At 41.2% G+C, this 20,388-nt stretch overlaps 1 long non-coding RNA gene across 2 annotated transcripts in view; it reads right to left on the bottom strand.

Annotated features, from left to right (window-relative positions):
* Positions 1-20,388, bottom strand: part of LOC137524632 (uncharacterized) — a 185,306-nt gene that overhangs the window by 93,819 nt on the left and 71,099 nt on the right. The gene's annotated exons all lie outside the window — the stretch shown is intronic.

Below are 20,388 nucleotides of genomic sequence, written 5' to 3'. Positions count from 1 at the left end.
GTTTTAATATTGTGTCGCGTTTACTCCTCACTCTATTCAATACTAAAAGATAAAAAGGACTCTCCCTGTGCATATCAGACACCAATTTTAAAGGTATAGTCCCATTTTTAATTGTTTGTTGAAGATGAAGTGAAGCAAGATGGAGTGAAGCATGGCCTGTAAACATTAAAGAGGAACTCCAGCGATAATAATGTAATAAAGAAGTGCTTCATTTTTGCAATACTTATGTATAAATGATTTAGTCAGTGTTTGCCCATTGTAAAATCTTTCCTCTCCATGATTTACATTCTGACATTTATCACATGGTAACATTTATACTGCTGGCAGGTGAGATCAGTGGAAGGAGATGCTGCTTACTTTGTTGTCAGTTGGAAACAGCTGTAAACAGCTATTTCCCACAATGCAATGAGGTTCACAGACAGGAAAACATTGTGGGAGGGGTTTCACCACAATACTAGCCATACAGACCCCTCTGATTATCCGTTTGAGAAAAGGTAAATATTTCTCGTGGGAAAGGGGGTATCAGCTACTGATTGGGATGAAGTTCAATTCTTGGTTACGGTTACTCTTTAAGTATGGCAATAGGTCAATGTATATATTATACATTCCCCAAATAACATTTTGGCAGAAAGTCCCTCCGAAAAATGTAACCAGGCAGCAGAATCTCCTCCAGAGATCAATAAGGATGCAGCACATCCCCCAAATAAAAACTAAGCAGCATAATAACAAAATCAGCCAAGCATTTTCCCCCAAATAACATTATTAGGCAGTCTGCATGTCCAAATAAAATATCAGATCCCATGACAGATCCCAGTAGCAGATATGGCTCACAATAGATCCTGTCAACAGATGAATTCTCCCTCCATCTCCTTCAGTTATAGCCCCCATGGCAGACCCCTCATCACAAAAATCCAGTAGAAGACTGCCCCCAAAATGGACAGAAGTCCCCCCCCCCAAAGAATATCAGACCTACCTGGGTAATAGGTAACCCTTTTGTTACAATTATCTCATTAACAAGCACTTCCGAGTGCAGAGGTGACAGTGCAGATGGTGCTTACCTGTCTCCTCACTGGCCTACCTACATGCCTCCTGCCTCTGGTCTTCTCTGCTCCCCACCTCTATGTCACATGACGCTGAAGAGCAGAGCAGAGCTGATGCAGGATCCTGGTGGGCTGCTATAAAATCTAGGGGAGAGAGGAGAAATCTATACAGGGAACACTAGTGATGCGGTAGAACAGCATACCTGATTTTTTAAAGCAAAAGGCACCCATGGCTCAAGCCATACCTGCCCCCTGAAGTTAAACTTCTGCTTAAAGAGATCTCTGAAAACATTTGTTTTAAAAGATATGTACTGTAAGAAATATACAGGCTGCCATTGTAGACATATTTCAAAATCAGCTACCTACCTGGCATTCATGCCAAGAATGTGAATTGGCCGAATTACACAGACATTTTTCCTACTAGAGTCTCACATCACCCAATGCATGCATCTTCATTTTATTGTTTCCAAGTACTGAAGTCAGAGACAATGAGATAGCTAGTTTTTTCAAGAGGTCATTAGTGGCAGGATACACATTTCTTTTAGTGGTACAAGTTTCCTTCAATAACCTTTTATAGCTATACCACTACATTCATAAACATTAATGAAACAGAATAAATGATTTCTATATTTGTGCATCATGCTGTTTAGTTTTAGAGAATAAACCGTGCTGAGAGCTCATAATGCAGGTTTACAACATCAGTCACAAGCAGTACTTTGCTTATTGGAGAAGCACAGCTACATGCAGTGATCATGTGCAAACTACTCATAACAGCCATAATCTAGTTTACCATCTATGGAGGAGTGAAGGATTTGCTGCTGAACTTTGCTTGATTAAACTACTTGATCATATCTACCAACTTTTTGAGTTACGAAAGAGGAACACTTATGCCACAGTCCTAATCACGCCCCTGGCACACCCCTAGTCACCCATACCATAAAGATGTCATAAGAAAAATATGCTGTTTCATTTTCCTTACTATCAAGATATGGAGATAAGAAATATTTCAACTTAAAGGGAGATAATAAAGTTCAGAGTCAATTAAACACATTTTTCAGTTAAAAAATACATATATTTACACATATCTGTACATCTAGGAGTCCCTGAAAGAGGGACAAATGAGGAAGAAAGAGGGACAGAGGGATTGGGTTCCCATAAAAAGGGACAGTTGGGTGCTATGCTTGATTGAAAAGAAAATTACACTTATGTTCAGAAAAACGTTGTACTTTGAGGTCAGCTATATGTACTTTCCAGAGATTAACACGGAACATTATTTTAGCTTGCTTGCTTTGTATTCATGTGCACATGAAAGAAAAACTACTTTCCACAGTGTAACGATAAACAAAAGTGGAGACACCGAGAGCCCAATATAGTGTAGTAAGCAAAACAATAGGTTGGAATTGAAAAGTATATAGTGTACTGTATATACTCACAAAAGTGGGTTACCTCCTAGGTAACCACTGTACAGGCAGGTGAGCAGATTAGACCTGTCCTCACTCAGGATTAAAAGTCGCTCTCTGTAGATCAGGATAAAAGAGATGGGGATCGACCCCTCCACCAGGGGTGGATATGAACAGAGGCGCCAGCAGGATAAAAGGTACTAAAAAGTTTAAAATTCCTCAGGAGGTGGTGGTGGACTCGCCTCCTTGAAGTAGACAAGATACTGTCAGCTTTTTAACAACAACAGGTTTATTTATATGCTCCAGACAACCATGCAACACGTTTCGCAGGTATATTCCTTCTTCCTCAGACAATAACAAATAGGAGTACACGCAGTACAGTCTCAAGGTCACGATAAGCGCCTCTGTGAGAGCCGTGTCTGCATTTCGGTACACTTTAAATTAGAAAATAAAAATATGAGACTCTGTTCTAAGTTACTAATGTTCTGTTTTCGATTAGTACAACGCATGCAGTTAATTATCGAATACGTTAATTTCTCAGTTCCGGTTTGCTGTAAAGCTTTACAGAGTGTTGCCTTTATAAACAGCACATGGAGAAAAAACAGCTATTCATATGACATATCCCTGACTATATTATCTGGCTTCTTCTGTATTCTTTGCAATGCTATTGAGTTGGCCACAAAAGGGTAAAACACTGTAAGTTCAGTCATTTGCCATTTGTAGCAGGGAAACACAAAACAGCACATATTCAGTCTTGCTCTACATAAAAGCTATATTGTTATTCTGATTACCTATTATATCTATACTGACAAACAGCAATTCCAAATCAACTACAATTTCCTGAGAACGAAGACATTTTAAATGATCACTAGCAGTTTGAATATTTAATATAACAATGCAATATAATTACAATATAAAAGCTGCAGGAGACTTGGATAAATTGTTTCTGTAAGCACTTATTACGTTCTAATTGTTACATTCCAAAGAATATTGAATCTGTGTAGAGTTAACAAGGAAATGGTATTCAATCGACAAAGTATTCATTAAAATATCATTTAGTCAGGAAATGCCATACTCAGGGTTTTATGCAGCCATTGTTTTCCTTGAGGTCTGAAATTCAGAAGTACACACAGAGACGGCAACCCAGCTTTATGCCCTTGTTAATTTTCTTGCATATTTAAAGCGGACCCTAATCAAAATGTGATCATGCCTTGCACAATACTTAACATTACATTTCAATATGAAAGCCTGATTTTTTGTTCTTTATTTTTTAAGTATAACCATTCATTTAATTAATTATAAGCTGAAGCATCTCTCCTCAACACAAGAGCATCCAGGCAGGATTGTGTTGCATGCTGGGACAACTACCACAAAGGCTCCTAGAATCGCAAAAGAAACTAAAGGCCCCTATACATCAACAACAATGGTTTTAAAAAACCCTTCCATTGACTTGCATTAAAATCATGGCAAAATTGCTGCAATCCCGATTTTTCTAACAATCGCAATTGCAGCTATTTTACTGGGATTTTAATGTAAGTCAATAGAACTGTTTTTAAAAAACGAAAACAAGCAGAAAAACACTTTTTGGTGTGTCAGGGCCCAAAGTTGCAGAAAACTCCAATGCACTTGCATTTGGAAGGGATCACACTTGTGTCTGCAGTAACCTCAGATGACTGGTTTTCCGTACGATACGTAAGTGTGTCTGCAATTGAATGCATGAGTTTTTTTGTTTTTTTACAGTAGCCAGTGAATTTCAGTGATTAATCACATGCATTGTGTGGCAAAATAGTGCAGGGTGTATTTGTTTTTTTTAAACGCTATACAGAATCACAGATGGCTCCTAAAACGCAGCAGCTTCATAGGAAAGCATTGTTTTTGCATGTGTTCTTGCATTGCGGCAAAACATCCGCAATTTCAACAAGTGTGACCCTTGCCTTTGCATTTTTTATGTGTTTGCGGTTTACAGATGGTGGTAGCCTGAGTTTAATGTAGCAATTCAGTTCAAAAATTTTAAACAATGGTGGAGGAGTAGCAAGGTAGTATTCTTGAATTTATATTTAAAATGCTGTTGCTGCAATATGATCAAAGTTGTTTTTTTTAGTTTTGTTCCTCTAACCTCCCGCGTAATGTAAATCCTACGCCGCACTTATGGCTGTCCAACTCTGATGCAGCATAGGATTTACGCCGCCTGCTGCTTCTGCTCCCGACGCCATCGTGCACACCCGAGAGGGGAGATCAAGCTATCATATGACAGCTAACATTTCCCCAGCCTTCGAGGCTCCTGATCACATGATCACTACAATCGCTGCCGATCGTAGTGATCACTATTGGCAGAGGCGGTCAGAGGGGAAGAAGAGGACGGAGACTCATCTTTCTAACGTTCCCCCGGTGATGGCTGTCCCCTCTGCTCTGGCCGGCATCGCTGCTCGCTCTGCCTTAAGTGTCGGGTCCCGGCTTGATGACTTCATCAAGCCGCGACCCGGGAACTTAGCGGTAGTGCAAGCGGGAATACTGTCCAGAGCGGAGGGGGCTAGAGCTGCTCATCGCTGGAGCCTGGGAGGTGAGTAAATGCTGCTGGCAATACAGGGACACCATGCCTCGCTATTTATAGTGGGGATCCAGTTGCCTGACCTCCCCAAATGCGCCCCCGCATGTAAAATGGCCTGGTCCTTAAAGACACTCTGAAGCGAGAATAAATCTCGCTTCAGAGCTCATAGTTAGCAGGGGCACGTGTGCCCCTGCTAAACCGCCGCAATAGCGCCGCTAAATGGGGGTCCCTTGACCCCCAAACCCCCCACTGTGACACTTGGTCGGAGACTTGGTCGCTCCTGGAGGCAGAGCTAACGGCTGCAGCCCTACCTCCAGTCGCGTCTGTCAGCGGCGGATCTCCGCCTCTCCCCCGCCCCTCTCAGTGAAGGAAGACTGAGAGGGGCGGGGGAGAGGCGGAGATACGCGCTGACAGACGCGCATGGGGCAGGGCTGCGGCGGTTAGCCCTGCCCCAACCAGGAAGTGCTCCCCCGCATTACGGAGAGGATTTGGGGGTTCAGGGACCCCCGTTAAGCCGCGGGATAGCGGCGGTTTAGCAGGGGCACACATGCCCCTGCTAACTCTGAGGTCTGAAGTGAGATTTATTCTCGCTTCAGACTCTCTTTAAGCGGGGGTTAGACAGCCAGTCCCCAGAGGGTTCAAGTTTTATGAAACTCAGCTTGTTCTAAAAGATTATTTACAACATAAAATCTAAAATTTGTAGAAGAAAATTATTCAAACAGTTAAATATAGCACATTGTTCTTCAGCGGAATGTTCCTGAATGCTTCTGGCCACATCCAAAGAGGTGATAAAATGTTTTGTTTACATTCCTCTGTTGCATCAATTAGTATACAGCCAGCAGCATGCTGAAATGGAACTGCATTGAGCTCTGAAGCAGAAAGAGCTGAGAAATGATCACTAGATAGATTTAAATATATAAATACAGCAGCTATGAATAAAATGCAATGGCAGCTTTCAGAGTAGGTAAATTGTACGTTGGAAACTTGTAATTAGTAAATAGTCAATATTACTTGTGCACAAAGTAAAATATGGTAACTGAATGGGTAATGAAAAGTAGGAAAACACATTTTTATTGAATGTTATGTTAGAGTTTTATCCCACTTTAATCAATCCGTTCAATCACAGTTGAACGGATTCTTGATTGAAATTCCCCAACAGCACCCTTAACCCATTCAAGCGATTATGCTCAGACGATTTACTGTAATATGTATTCTAGTGTTTAGCAGAAGATCTGGAGAAGGAGGTCATGTGGTGACTCTGGAATTTGACGGATTCGCAGAAATATGCTGCATGACTGTGGAGAGCTTGTGTGGAGATTTCTGAACTGTGTCAAGGGATTTAAAACTGAAAGAGCATCCAAAAAGTGTAAAGGACAGTTAGTAATGTGGACAGGAATGCCATGTGAACTTTAATCATTTTCCTAACTGCAGAAAAAGAGTCAACATACCAGCCCTTACTATATACAAATCATCTGATTCCACCCAGTTTGCTTTATCTGTTTCGCAAGGAATGTTACAAGGTGGGCCAAGAGAAACCAAAAATCCCTCCTCCCTGGAAATACTGTAACAAGCAGCACTGCCTTATTAAAACAGAAGGTATTCCCATTATTATTAGTATAAATCCTTCACACATAACTTTATCTGTATTGCCTTACAGAACACATTGCTCAAATTATATACCGCACTTACTTTCCGTTAAAAGGTGCTCAAAGTCTAATGTCTTTACTACTGTGGAGTAAGAGCCAGTCCACACTAGGTCCGGAAACGTATCCGTGGCTGCGTTTTTCAAACCTGATGAAAAACGGAGTCCCGGATACTAATGTTGAAAATAGCAGCCAGCCTCACCCAAGTAAAAAACGGATCTGTCTGCGTTTGCGGGGATCCGTTTTCAAAACCTGAACGGAAGGTCCGGATCTGCTGCATTTTCACGCAACGGATCAGGACCACGGATACACGCAGGGGTAGTGAAAGTAATGAGAAAAAGCATCTCCAGCTCCACAGGCAAAAAACGGATGTTAAAACGGATAGCCTGAGCTTTATGATTGGCCCAAAAAAATCCTCCCACTGCTTCCTAATGATGGAGACGTTTTCTGTCAGGGAAAAACCTGAACGGAAACTGATGCAAAACTGATGCACTTTCATCAGTTTGCAGTACGGTGGGTACTTCCCCTGATCCGGACTGCAGTGTCCGTCCTGCAACCGGGTCTAGTGTGGACCTAGCCTAAATCAGGGGAGTGGCCATTAAAGTGAACCTAAAGCGGAATTTGGAATTTTTTGCAGCAGTGTGTTGGGGTACAAGATAATCTGGAAAGAATTGTATTGCCTACTGTAAATGGTAGGAACATAGGAGAGAAGTGTTTTATAGTGAATTGTAATTCTGGACAAATGTGCTTCTTAGATATCATAGGACAACTACTGTAGTGATGTTGGCCATGAGACAATATAAGAACCCACAGTGCATTACAGCTAGTTGCAAAGTAAATAAAAAAGTGGCACCGCGGTAAGTTGGGTGCCAAGTGAAGCTGCTAGTAGAATATTGGTAAAATTGCTAATAGTGTACTATTTGACACTGGCTAATACTGAGAGTAAAATATTGGTAATCTTTACAGATATTCTACTATTATTTTACCTAACCCTCTTCTCACACTAAACCACCCTTTACCTACTCCTAACAATATCCTAACATCCCCCTCCTCACGCCGATCCCTCAGCTGATATCTGCATTGCTTTTAGTGTTCAAATATTTTATTGAAAAATGACATAAGGAAAACATACATACAGAGCATTGTAGCTAAAACAATGTAACACAGTAAATTATATCGCAGTAGGAGAACAGAGGCGCCAGCAGGATAAAAGCGGATAAAAACTTTAAAATTTGCTGGGAGGAAGTGGTGGACTTACTTCCAATAAAGCAGACACGAAAGACTGTCTGAATAGTAGCAATCACATTTATTAAATAGTACCCCAAAAAAGTGCAACGCGTTTCGCAGGCCCAGCCCACTTCATCAGGCAATAAACATAGGGACAAAACAGAATTTCGGCAATAAAATCTATTCAGACAGTCTTCCGTGTCTGCTTTATGGAGCTAAGTCCACCACTTCCTCCCAGCAAATTTTAAAGTTTTTATCCAATTTTATTCTACTGGTGCCTCTGTTCTCCTACTGCTGTACCGTGTCCACCCCCTTTCGCATCTACAGAGAGCAACTTCTTATCCCTGAGTGAGGACAGGTCTAATCTCCTCACCTGCCTATACAGTGGTTGCCTTTGTGGTAACCCACGTTTGCGAGTATCATTTTCTCACCGCTAACCTTTACTTCGTTTATGCTTAACATACAACATTATATTGGGCTCTCGGTTTCTCTACACTTTATACAGTAAATTATATAAACTTTATAACATTCAGAATCTGCATTGCTATTATACGCCGATTGCACATATCTGAAGTGTGGCAACAAAATTATACACCAATTAGCATTGAGTGGCAATTTTATCAGGCGGCTGCCTGTAGTAAATACTGATTTTGCTTGCTGCATACAAAGTTAGGCTGTCACGCACTAGTCTGAGTGCACCTGCTGACCATCCCTGGCAACTGCCAAAAGTGTGTACAAAGAGCATGTGAGTGTCAGAGCTAAACCATGGAGCACACCTTCAGAGGTCAGGTCAGACCTATTTTGGTGGCGTAATGTGGATCCACACACTATAATGTGCTAGTATGCCTACATATATATTAGAGATGATCATTAAGATGTAAATAATTCAGAGTTAAAGGGGAACTGAAGAGAGAGGTATATGGAGGCTGCCATGTTTATTTCTTTTTAAGCAATACCAGTTGCCTGGCAGCCCTGCTGATCCTCTGCCTCTATACTATTACTATACTATTAGCCATAGCCCCTGAACAAGCATGCAGCAGATCAGGTGTTTCAGACTTTAAAGTCAGATCTGACAAGACTAGCTGCATGCTTGTTTCTGGTGTTATTCAGATACTACTGCAGAGAAATAGACCAGCAGGCCTGGGCCAGGCAACTGGTATTGATTAAAAGGAAATAAATATGGCAGCCTCTTACTTCAGTTCCCCTTTAAAGCAAATGTTATGCAAACTGAAAATGAACCAATGAAATGCCACAGCAGCTGCTTTCAGTAGGTCCAATTGAAAGCTGCATACATTAGCATTCAAATAGCATATCATGTTTAGATATAATTGGTTCATGAGAAGTATGATAGTTTATACTACATAACTGTTTTGTACTTATTTCTAATAACCATCAGAACTACCAGGAACTCATGGTACAGTACAATAAGTTTTTAATGAGGCCAATTTAACCCTAATATTATAATGCCCCCTACTCAATCACTAAGTATCACTAAGTTATATTTATAAGAATATTCAATTGTTGTTATATTTCTCCACTTTCCGTTTGCACATTGTTGTTGTTTACAGTATTTCTTTAAATTACTAGAGCATTCTTGATTATCAGTTACAATTGATGAAAAGTCCTTTTGCGTTCCTTTTACACAACTGTGCTTTACATTGACCTCATTTTTTATGGCATAAGGAAACTCCTGTATGACAGCAGCAAGTCAGTCTGCAGTAATGAGGCTTGTATACTAGACACAGGACATGTGCCTCAAGGCTGTTGCCTCAGGCTTTCAAACCTACAAAGCATAAGGTTTGAAAGTACCAGTAGCAGCTGAAGCCTTATCCCATTGGGTTGTCAAGCAGAACAGCCATCTCTGAAGATGGTCACTACAGGAGCTAGAACTATCCGTTTTTTTTTAATAAATACATAATACTCTACAGACCTGTTTTCAAAACACTGCAATTTCTCTTACTCTAATCTGCTGTCACACTTGATGGACAGATAAACTAATGTAAACAAGTCAATCACCATTATACTCATATCAATTGTTATTACTAATATAAACTAATTTAAACCAAGTTAAAAAATATATACCATAATATATTTAGCAACAGACACTAACATAATTTAACCCTTTGCATACCAACAGTCTCTGGCCCCTTAAAGAGACACTGAAGCGAAAAAAAAAATGATATAATGAATTGGTTGTGTACTATGAATAATTACTAGAAGATTAGCAGCAAAGAAAATATTCTCATACTTTTATTTTCAGGTATATAGTGTTTTTTCTAACATTGCATTATCCTATAATATGTGCAGATTACACAACACTCAGCATTCAAAATGAGTCTTTCAGAGCAGTCTGTGAAGTAATGACATCTCCTCTGCCAGAGGAAAAGTAAACAGTTCAATTACAGTTGAGATAATAAAAGTCAGATAACAGCCCTCTCCAGGACCAAGTTATTCGGAGAGCTTAATAGCTTTTTTGCATAGAGATAACAACTGTAGTTTCTCAACTCTTCCTGTACTGAAAACAATTAGACTGATGTATCTGATCTTAATGTTTTTTTTTATTAGCTGTACTACACATACAAATCATAATATCATCATTTTTTTTTTCGCTTCAGTGTCTCTTTAAGGACCAGAGACTGCTGGTATCAGAAAACGACAAATCGCTGCACATACCTGCTTCTCTTGCCGGTCAGAGTACTGTCAGCTGGTCAGGAGCTGTTTTTACTGGCTCCTGACGCTGTCTATCAATGTAAGCCAATGTGATTGGATCACAGTGATTACACGGTCAGGAGCCAATGACAGAGCTCTGCCATCTTATAGACGGCAGGGTGATTCAATTGCGTCGGGTGCAGAGTGGCAACATCGGCGGTAGCACGCGCCGGGGAAGGTGAAATCTACCTCCTGTCAGAGCTGCACAGCCACCTGCAGGACGTAGATTTCTACCAATACGGTCTGGAAGAGGTTAAAGATGTATACAGTACTTACATTACACATGATTATGTAATTGAGATTTTTTTTCATTAGAAATGGGTTCAAAAATGAATAAAATGGGCCTGATCCAAATAAAATGGGATTGATCCAGTTCTCTCCTAGCAGATATTTTTTCATCTTATGTTTGATTAACTTTTCAGTACTCTGCAACAGAAAATTAGTTGAAAAGTACTGTCAAAATTATTTTAAGCATTTTCTTGCTGGTGGCTTAAATGGCATTTTATTAATAAGGTATGAAAATTCGACTAGGACAAAGCGTAGACGAAAAAATGACGTGAATTGAGCCCAATGGGCCATATTCTATTGCTGAACTCGCCAGCGCTAAGCACTGGCGAGTTCTTAACTTAGGCGATGGGGGCATCGCCTAATCTAATTAAACTTTAGACCCCCCCAGGCGGAAAAGAACTCGCTTGGGCGATATAATCGCCCAGCGAGTTCTTAACACAGAATCCAATTACCCTTATCATGTCTCCGGGAAGCGATGCTTCCCGGCAGACATGAGCGTTAGCTTAGACCTGCAAAAAGCAGGTCTAAACTAGCTAACGCACGTCGTCGCCGCAGCATCTGGGGGTCTCCTTTAATAAGGAGACCCCCAGAGCTCCCCGTCGGGTCGCCGCACAGTTTAGAAGCCCCCGCGCAGCTCTGCCGGGCTCCCCTCTCATACGTACCGCCGCCGATCACCCGCCGCCTCTCGCCGCAAAATCCGTCACGTAATTACAGTGTATCTAACACTGTAATTACTGTGCGCATAGAAGGAGCCCGGGCAAAGCATCTTTGAATCTGCAGCCGGGCTTCCCATTGGTCTGCTGTCTGAACCAATAAAATGGCTCAGACAGCGGACAAATGGGGAGCCCGGCTGCAGATTCAAAGATGCTTTGCCCGGGCTCCTTCTATGCGCACAGTAATTACAGTGTTAGATACACTGTAATTACGTGACGGATTTTGCGGCGAGAGGCGACGGGTAATCGGCGGCGGTACGTATGAGAGGGGAGCCCGGCAGAGCTGCGGGCTCCCCTCTCATACGTAGAGGGCTTCTAAACTGTGCGGCGACCCGACGGGGAGCTCTGGGGGTCTCCTTATTAAAGGAGACCCCCAGATGCTGCGGCGAAAGATGTCGTCGATGTTCGGCGGGCGAGTGCGCATGTGTTGGGAGTGAGGCCGTGGTGCTGATGGACAGCACCACAGCGTAAACCTCACTCCCCATCGCTCGGTAAAAGGGAGCATCGCTCAGGCTTTCGCCTGAGTAATGCTCTCTAACGATCGGCCATTGCGCGAAGGATATGGGCAATAGGATTTGCCGGTAATCCTCGCGCGATGGCAAGGTGATAAGTAGCTCGCATCTGCAAGCTACTTATCACCTTGAATAGGATATGGCCCAATGTTTTTTAAGCCAAAAACATGCCAGAAAACACTCGGAATAATTTTGACAGTACTCAGTACTTTCAGTAGTGCTGAAAAGTTTTTTTTAAAACAGAAGATGAAAAATTATCTCCTGAGAGAAAACTTAAAGTGGTCTGAAACTCAGCATTTCCTCTTTGTTCTGAAAGATTATTTACAGCCTTAAACCTACTACCACAAAAAAATGCAGCAAAACAGCATTCAAACAGTTAACATAGTACTGTGCTCTGCATTGGAAAACTGCTTCAGTTTGTGATCCGCACCGGAAGAGGTGGTAACATTATCTTTTTTACATTCCTCTGTTGCTACAATTAGTTACAGCCAGTCACGTGCTGAAACAAAACTGTACTGACTTGACAAGCAGAGACATATGATAAATTATCACTAGATAGCTGCTGTATTTATATATTAAGATCTATGAATACTATGTAATGGCAGCTTTCAGAGCAGATAAACTGTACTTTGGGAACTTGTTATTTGTAAATGGCCAATATCACTTGTGCACAAAAGCAAATATAGTAACTGTATGGGTAATAAAAAGTAGGTAATAACATTTTTATTGAATGTTATGTAAGAGTTGTATACCACTTTGAGAGAACAAGTTAATTGAATAAACTCATTATTTAAAGAATTATTAATGCAATCATAGAAGAGAAGTCAGGAAATCAAAAAGACAAATATTTTCCTAAATTTACCCCATAGAAATTCCTGACCCCCTCCAAGTGGCTTCAAATTAAAATGTTAAATTCGTTTTTATTTTCTTGAGGACATCATCCTTCTAGCTGTGTTATCCAAGAAAGAACCTCTTGGGTGGGCTGAGGTTATTGCTTATATTAACTGTGTGTTGGACTGAATCCTGAAGGCTGGTGTCAGAGTCTTTTTAACCACTTAAGCCCAACTGGACGAGATTTCTCGTCCAGTTGGGCTGCGCGCACTCCCGCGGGTCGCGCGCGCGCCCCCCCCCCCCCCCCCCCCGTGCGCGCCCCCGCTGCTGGCCGCTAGCCCACCGATCAGTGAAAGGGATTATAAATCCCTTTCGCTGATCGGACCCCCCCCGGAGAAAAGCCGACAGCGTCTCTTCAGACGCTGCGGCTTTTCTGAGCTCTGGTCTCCTTTCTTCTGCCTGGGAGCGAGATCGATCGCTCCCAGGACTTTTTGATTCTGGCCATCTTGTGGCCAAATAGCAAATTACACCTAAAAAAAAAAAAAAAGTTTTAAGTATAAACCTATAAATATATTAAAAAAAACCCTGTTTACCTCCCACACCAAAAAATACCCACATACAAGTTTAAATTAAAAAAAAAAAAAATTACAATAATAATAAAAAAAAAAAACATAAATAGTTACCTAAGGGTCTGAACTTTTTAAATATTCATGTCAAAGGAGTATATCAATATGATTTAATAAATTATGGGCTTCTAAACAGTGATGGACGCAAACTGGAAAAAATGCACCTTTATTTCCAAATAAAATATTGTCGCCATACATTGTGATAGGGACATAATTTTAATGGTGAAATACCCGGGGCATATGGGCAAATACAATACGTGAGTTTTAATTATGGAGGCATGTATTATTTTAAAACTATAATGGCTGAAAACTGAGAAATAATGAATTTTTTCCATTTTTTCTTATTCTTCCTGTTAAAATGCATTTACAGTAAAGTGGCTCTTAGCAAAATATACCACCCACAGAAAGCCTAATTGGTGGCGGAAAAAACAAGATATAGATCAATTAATTGTGATGAGTAGTGATAAAGTTATTGGCAAATGAATGGGGGGTGAAAGTTGCTCGGATGTAAAAAAATTTCAACCCTTCGGGCTTAAGTGGTTAAACTATTCACTTTGCATTGCTTATTGTGAAAAACTGGATTGCAACACAGGTGAAAATTTGTATTGCATGTTACAAGTGCGCTGTGAAGGATGTAGTTTATACAAGTATGCTTAACTGCAACTGTAATCACACAGATCATCCAGTAAATGCACAGGATGCTGCGCATCATCCTGACAGAATCTGTTACACCACGCCAGTAACGCACAGATGTGAGTGTACCATTGCAACATAATTGTATTGTGTTGCAATTGTATTGACTGTGCATTAAACTGTTAATTTAATTTAAATTCATTTAAAGAGACTCTGTAACAGAATGTTCATCCTTATTTCTTCAATTCTATAAGTTCCTATGCCTGTTCTAATGTGGTCTGTGTTACTGCAGCCTTTCCTAATTGTACAGTGGCTGTGTTATCTATGTTATATGATCTAATCTTCTCTCTTCTGTCGGCTCTGTCGGCTGAGGCTGGAATGTGTGGAATGTGCTGCACAGAAGCTATACACACCCACTCCACACTCTGTGTGAGTCACAGTCTGAGCCTATCACAAGCTGGTTAGTTTGTTTGTAAACACTGCCTAAAACTCTCAATTACAAGCCAGGATTGCAGCTGGGAGTGGCAGAAATAGCACAGAGGGGCCCAGGAGAACATAATGAAGAGAATGGTATGCTTTTTATTGTAAGAATTTTAGAGTACAGATTCTCTTTAAAGCTTTGTTTGTACTTCTTCTTTCCATCTAGTAACAATAAAATAAGAATCACTGAAACTATTATCCATTGTTATCCCAGTACCAGAACGTTAGTAAATAGGGACCATCAATTCTTTGATGTCACAGAAGTGGCTGAAGCTAACCACAACAAAATCAGCCTCCAACGGCTCAGCTCTACAAAAATGGAATAGTGTCCAGATTAGAAGTCCACATAATCTTTTGAACAGCATTATAATTACAATTTGTTAGCATTAGAACATTAATGACAGCAATTGGATGATCCAAGCCTCTGGTTCTTGCTTTAGGTACACAGATCCAGAATCTGCCTACTTTGTTATTAATTTGACAATCAGTAACAATTTAAAACAGATCTCTTTTCTAATATAGAAGTGGTAGATGTGAAATACTATCCATTGTGAATGATCTCCAGCATTACACAATGCAAATTGACTTGCTGTTTGTAATGGTTTTGTACAAGACAACAAGAAGTTGTAAGACAAGAGACAGGCAGAATCCAAATTATGTTCTTTATTGCTCCACTTTTGAAATGGTAAGTCTCCCCTACCTGATAACTACTTCTCCCTGAATGTATTTCCCATGGAGTAAGAAGAAAATGTAGGCATTCAGCTACAAGGGAAGGGAGTAATGCCTTTGTTTCAAACTTTGTTTCAAACATCCATGCAAAAATGTCACTTCTGGAATTTCTGAAATACGAATTTGCTTAGTACTTTCCCAATGCTTGTATTAGCTCAATTTAGTGCTGAAGGACTGACTAAATCTGGATTCATATACATAAAAAAAGGTTCAGAAACAAGATCTTCACACTACATATTTATTTTTAATTCTTATGTTTTAGCTTTAAAAGGATACCTGAAGTGAGAAGGATATGGAGGCTGCCATATTTATTTCCTCTTAAAGGGACTCCGAGCAGTGCAGAAACTATGGAAAGATGCATATCATTTTAAAGCTCTCTTTCTCCTCTTTCCAATGATATATAAACCGCCGCCCTACGCCTTTTAGTTTTCGCTATTTTCGTGATTGAAATTGTCGCGGCCGTAATTTCATTCGCGAAAATAGAGAAACCTAAGAGGCGTAGGGCAACGATTTAGGTGTCGCCAGAAAGAGGAGAAAGAGAGCTTTAAAATGATATTCATCTGTCCATAGTTACATTGTATTACACAGGGCGACTTTTTCCTAAAGTCAGCAGCTCCATTCTGCTGAATGGAGCTGCTGACACTGGGGAAAGTGTCGTCCTGTGTAATACAAGTAACTATGGAAAGATGGATATCATTTTAAAGCTCTCTTTCTCCTCTTTCTGGTGACACCTAAATCGTCGCCCTACACCTCTTAGTTTTCTCTATTTTCGCGATTGAAATCGCGTCCGCTGCAATTTCAATCGCGAAAACTAAAAGGCGTAGGTCGGCGGTTTGTATATCATTGGAAAGAGGAGAAAGAGAGCTTTAAAATGATATGCATCTTTCCATAGTTTCTGCACTGCTCGGAGTCCCTTTAAAGGGAACCTGAGATGAGGACCTAAAAAAATGTATACATAACCGAGGATTCCTCCAGCCCCCCTTCAGGCCAATCGCTCCCTCCTCGTCTGCTCGGGCCGCTCCCATCCCCTACTGGACTGCCCGGTACATCTCGGAAGTCGCGCTTAGCCACACATGCGGGGCCTAGCTGCGCTGCCCCTTTGCACAGCCATATTCTTTCCTATCTCAAGTACACCTTAAACATTGACAGTTGCCTGGAGCCAAATAAGAGACACATACAAGTAAACCTACCTTATGAAAAGTGGAGTGGAATGTGAGACTTAGATGAAACACTAGAGCAAGCACCTTGGCTAGCGACGCCGGAAGACCTCACAGTCAAAAACCGGGAACTGCACCTCCAGATTACACGAGTTCCTACAAACCCTCTCAGAGTGCATTTTGAGGGCCTCCACCTTTGTCAGGTCTCCTTTTAATACTGGAGTGAAGTATGCATTTAATATTAAATTAAATATGGGACCACCTGAGCATTTGGTGTCACAAATGTAAGAAGCAGGATGCAGATCTGATGCATTATGTGTGGGAGTGTCTGGTACTAAGGAGATTTTGGGATGGAGTACCTCGTCTTATGGTTAAACTTTGCAAGAAACAGATAAACACGGATCATCATTTTCCATTACTCTGTAACTACCCGGGCAGACTTAAAATCCTAGATTTGTCATTTTATCTTGAGGACAGCCTAAAGGCCCATTTCCACTAGCCACCACACGCGGGAACGCAGACGAATCCCAGAAGCCGTGCCATGCATGGCTATGGGATTCGCTGCCTCCCGTGTGAAAATTGTGGGCAATGCCGGCCGGATCGCTAGGGTAAGCGATTCAGCCGGCGGCGCCATTACTTCCTATGGCAGAGTTTCCCCGAGCGATTTGTCTGCAGGGAAACTCTGCTAAGCCACCTGCATTTCAGAATCAGAATCAGGGTGCCATAACTATACCTATTAAAAAATAGTCTTAAAAGGAAAACTCACCCAAGTCTCCAAGTACTGCCTGTGGAGCAACCTCCTCTGCAGCCTGCAGAATAATTCAACTCAACCATTTTCACTGAAGAGTGCTGTGTCTTTTTACATTTTAAGACATCCAGTAGCGTATTGCTATTTACACAATATAATTTCTTCCTATAGAACACACCTTCAAAACTGAGCAAGAATCAGCCTTTCAGTTCTAATAGTGGCAAAGAAAGGACCTCCATAGAAGGAAACAGTAGGTCTGAGCTTAGCCAATTTCAATGGCTGTAGTTTTTAAATGGATATAAACTGTAATTTTATTATGCCCAAATGAAGCCAGGCAAACTGCCTGGAGTTATTTTTTAAAGAGACACTGAAGTTAAAAAAAAATGATATAATGAATTGGTTGTGTAGTACAGATAATTACTAGAACATTAGTAGCAAATAAAATATGCTTATATTTTTATTTTCAGTTTACATATAGTGTTTTTTGTATAACAGTGCATCATTCTCTAATATTTGCAGTTTACACACTACTCAGCATTCTCAATGATTTTACAGAGCAGGCAAGTGAAATTTTGACTGGTCCTCTGGAGAGAAAAAGAAAATACATTGCGAGTTGAGATAACAAGCTTCAGAAGACAGAGCTCTCTGCGACTTTGAAAGTCATGGAGTTCAATGGCTTTTTTGCAGGGATAACAACTGGAGTTTCTTGACTCTTCCTGTACTGAAAACAATATTAGACGTATGTCTTTGATCCTAATGTCTTATTTCTTAGCTGAACTACACATACAAATCATATCATTTTTTGTTTTTGTTTTTTGCTTTAGTGTCTTTCTTAGGAATATATTCAATCATCTAGCCTGTAGTGTGCCTTGTTTGTTGAATCAAAGCCAATACAACTTTGAAAAGAACTGTAAAGAGATTTTATTGTTAAAATAGCTAGTTCATAAACATTTCATATACCTAAAAAGACTGAAAAACAATTTAGTTTCCTTTTAAATGTTCCTAACTGTAGGAAATGTACTGTGAGTTCTGTGCTACAGACACCACTCCTAAAAGATTCCATTGCGATTCTAGAGTTCAGCAACATGAATAGGTGATGTTCTCACGTGGAGCGCAAAGAACTGTATTCACCAGTAACTGGCAGCAACAAAGCTGTCGGGTACTTTTTTGGAGTGGCTGGCAAAATGCATATTTTATCACTTTGGCAGAAGAATAACTACCGTATTTTTCGGACTATAAGACGCACTTTTTCTTCCCCAAAAGTGGGGGGGGGAAAGTCACTGCGTCTTATAGTCCGAATGCTACGAATAAAGTCCCCCTAACACATGCCAAACGTTTTGCAACCATTTGCCGCTACTTGTCCTATGTTACTCACGGATGTTGCAGAGCGTGCAGCCGCTACTTGTCCGCCCAGTCTGTGTTACTCATGGATGTCAGGGGTGCCCTCAGGCTGTCTCCTCCTGTGACTCCACTCACTTCAAACCGCGCAGCTATTGCCATGTACGCCGCTGCTTATTGATCGGTGCAGAGCGTTCACCGGGTTTAACAGGCTTAAGCAAGCATTCCACCAATCAGGTGGGAGGCGCTGCCCCTGACCGCCTATCATGGCTGCCCACTGCTCCCTGCAGTAATTGGCCCCAATGACGGAGCTCTGGTCCTGCCTTCCCAAGTTCCTATCAAGCAAGCAGGGAGCAGTGGGCGGCCATGATAGGCGGTCAGGGGCAGCGCCTCCCACCTGATTGGTGGAATGCTTGCTTAAGCCCGTTAAACCCGGTGAACGCTCTGCCACGATCAATAAGCAGCGGCGTGCATGGCAATAGCTGCGCGGTTTGAAGCGAGTGGAGTCACAGGAGGAGACAGCCTGAGGGCACCCCTGACATCCGTGAGTAACACAGACTGTGCGGACAAGTAGCGGCTGCACGCTCTGCGACATCCGTGAGTAACACAGACTGGGCGGACAAGTAGCGGCAGCACGCTCTGCAACAAAATCTCGGCGGGCAAGCCTGGCTAATGTGTGTCTTTCACGCGTTTCCTGTGTCTATGACGGTGGTTCGTGCTGTTTAGATGAACGGCTTTGCGCAGCTTCTGTCTGTGGGGTGCCAGTCAATGAGACTAACTTGCCCATCATAATGATGTAAATAGTGCAGGTCAGCGTGCAGGCATTGTCAGTGGGGGCATCTTGTTACCGCAGTTACATATGGGATGAGAGCAGCAACGTGGATTGAGTGCAAGCTGGCTGTAATAAGAACCAGTATAGCAGTTATTAAAACTCAAAACTTCCTCTCTGCTCTAAAAAAAAAATAAGCAGCAGCATAATAACCTTTAAAGAAAAAAAATTATTTGTTACAGCTGGTACAAATCCTGCAATAAATCTGCAGTGTGTCTACTTCCTGCTTTCATGGAAGCAGACATAGGGTTAAAAGCTTGTGTTTACAAATTAGCTGCTTCATTAGCTGCAGAGGGACACATGGAATGGAGGAGGATACTGAGGTAAGCAGGTGGACAGAGAGGGACACAGAGACCGAGGAGGACACGGGGATGGAGGAGGACACAGTGGAACAGATGAGCACACAGAGGGACAGGAATAACACAATGGGATGCAGGATGACACAAAAAGACACAAGGCACGCAGGGACATAATTGGTGGTGGAAAGGTCCACAAGACGCCTGCACCACAGACGCACCAGGTTTAGTATATTTTTTTTTTCCCTGGTTTTTGTCCTCTAAACCTAGGTGCGTCTTATAATTCCGGAGCGTCTTATAGTCCGAAAAATACGGTAAATAAAGTTGGTAAAGAAAAGCAAGACAGAAAAACACAACACATTTCTAAATTAGCATGAAAAGCAATATTAATTGAGTTCTGAAAACAGATTTTTTTTTTTCTTTTCATTAATACAGTCACAGCTATTTGAAAAGTGCAAACAAATCTTTAATTAGATTCAGCCCCCCTCTGCTAAGTTCTGCTGGCTAAAAAACTGTAGAAAAACATAAGTCAAACATTATTATTTAAATTGTCTAAAAGAAAACAATGTTCATCCATTTTGTAAACAATGTCGTTTTTACTCTCTTTATCAAACTGCATTATGTATAATTAATAATATATC

This window comes from Hyperolius riggenbachi, chromosome 7, assembly GCF_040937935.1.
Source record: "Hyperolius riggenbachi isolate aHypRig1 chromosome 7, aHypRig1.pri, whole genome shotgun sequence".
Classification (NCBI taxonomy): domain Eukaryota; kingdom Metazoa; phylum Chordata; class Amphibia; order Anura; family Hyperoliidae; genus Hyperolius; species Hyperolius riggenbachi.
Note: the sequence above shows the minus strand (reverse complement) of the source record. Positions and strands in the feature narration are given on the sequence as shown.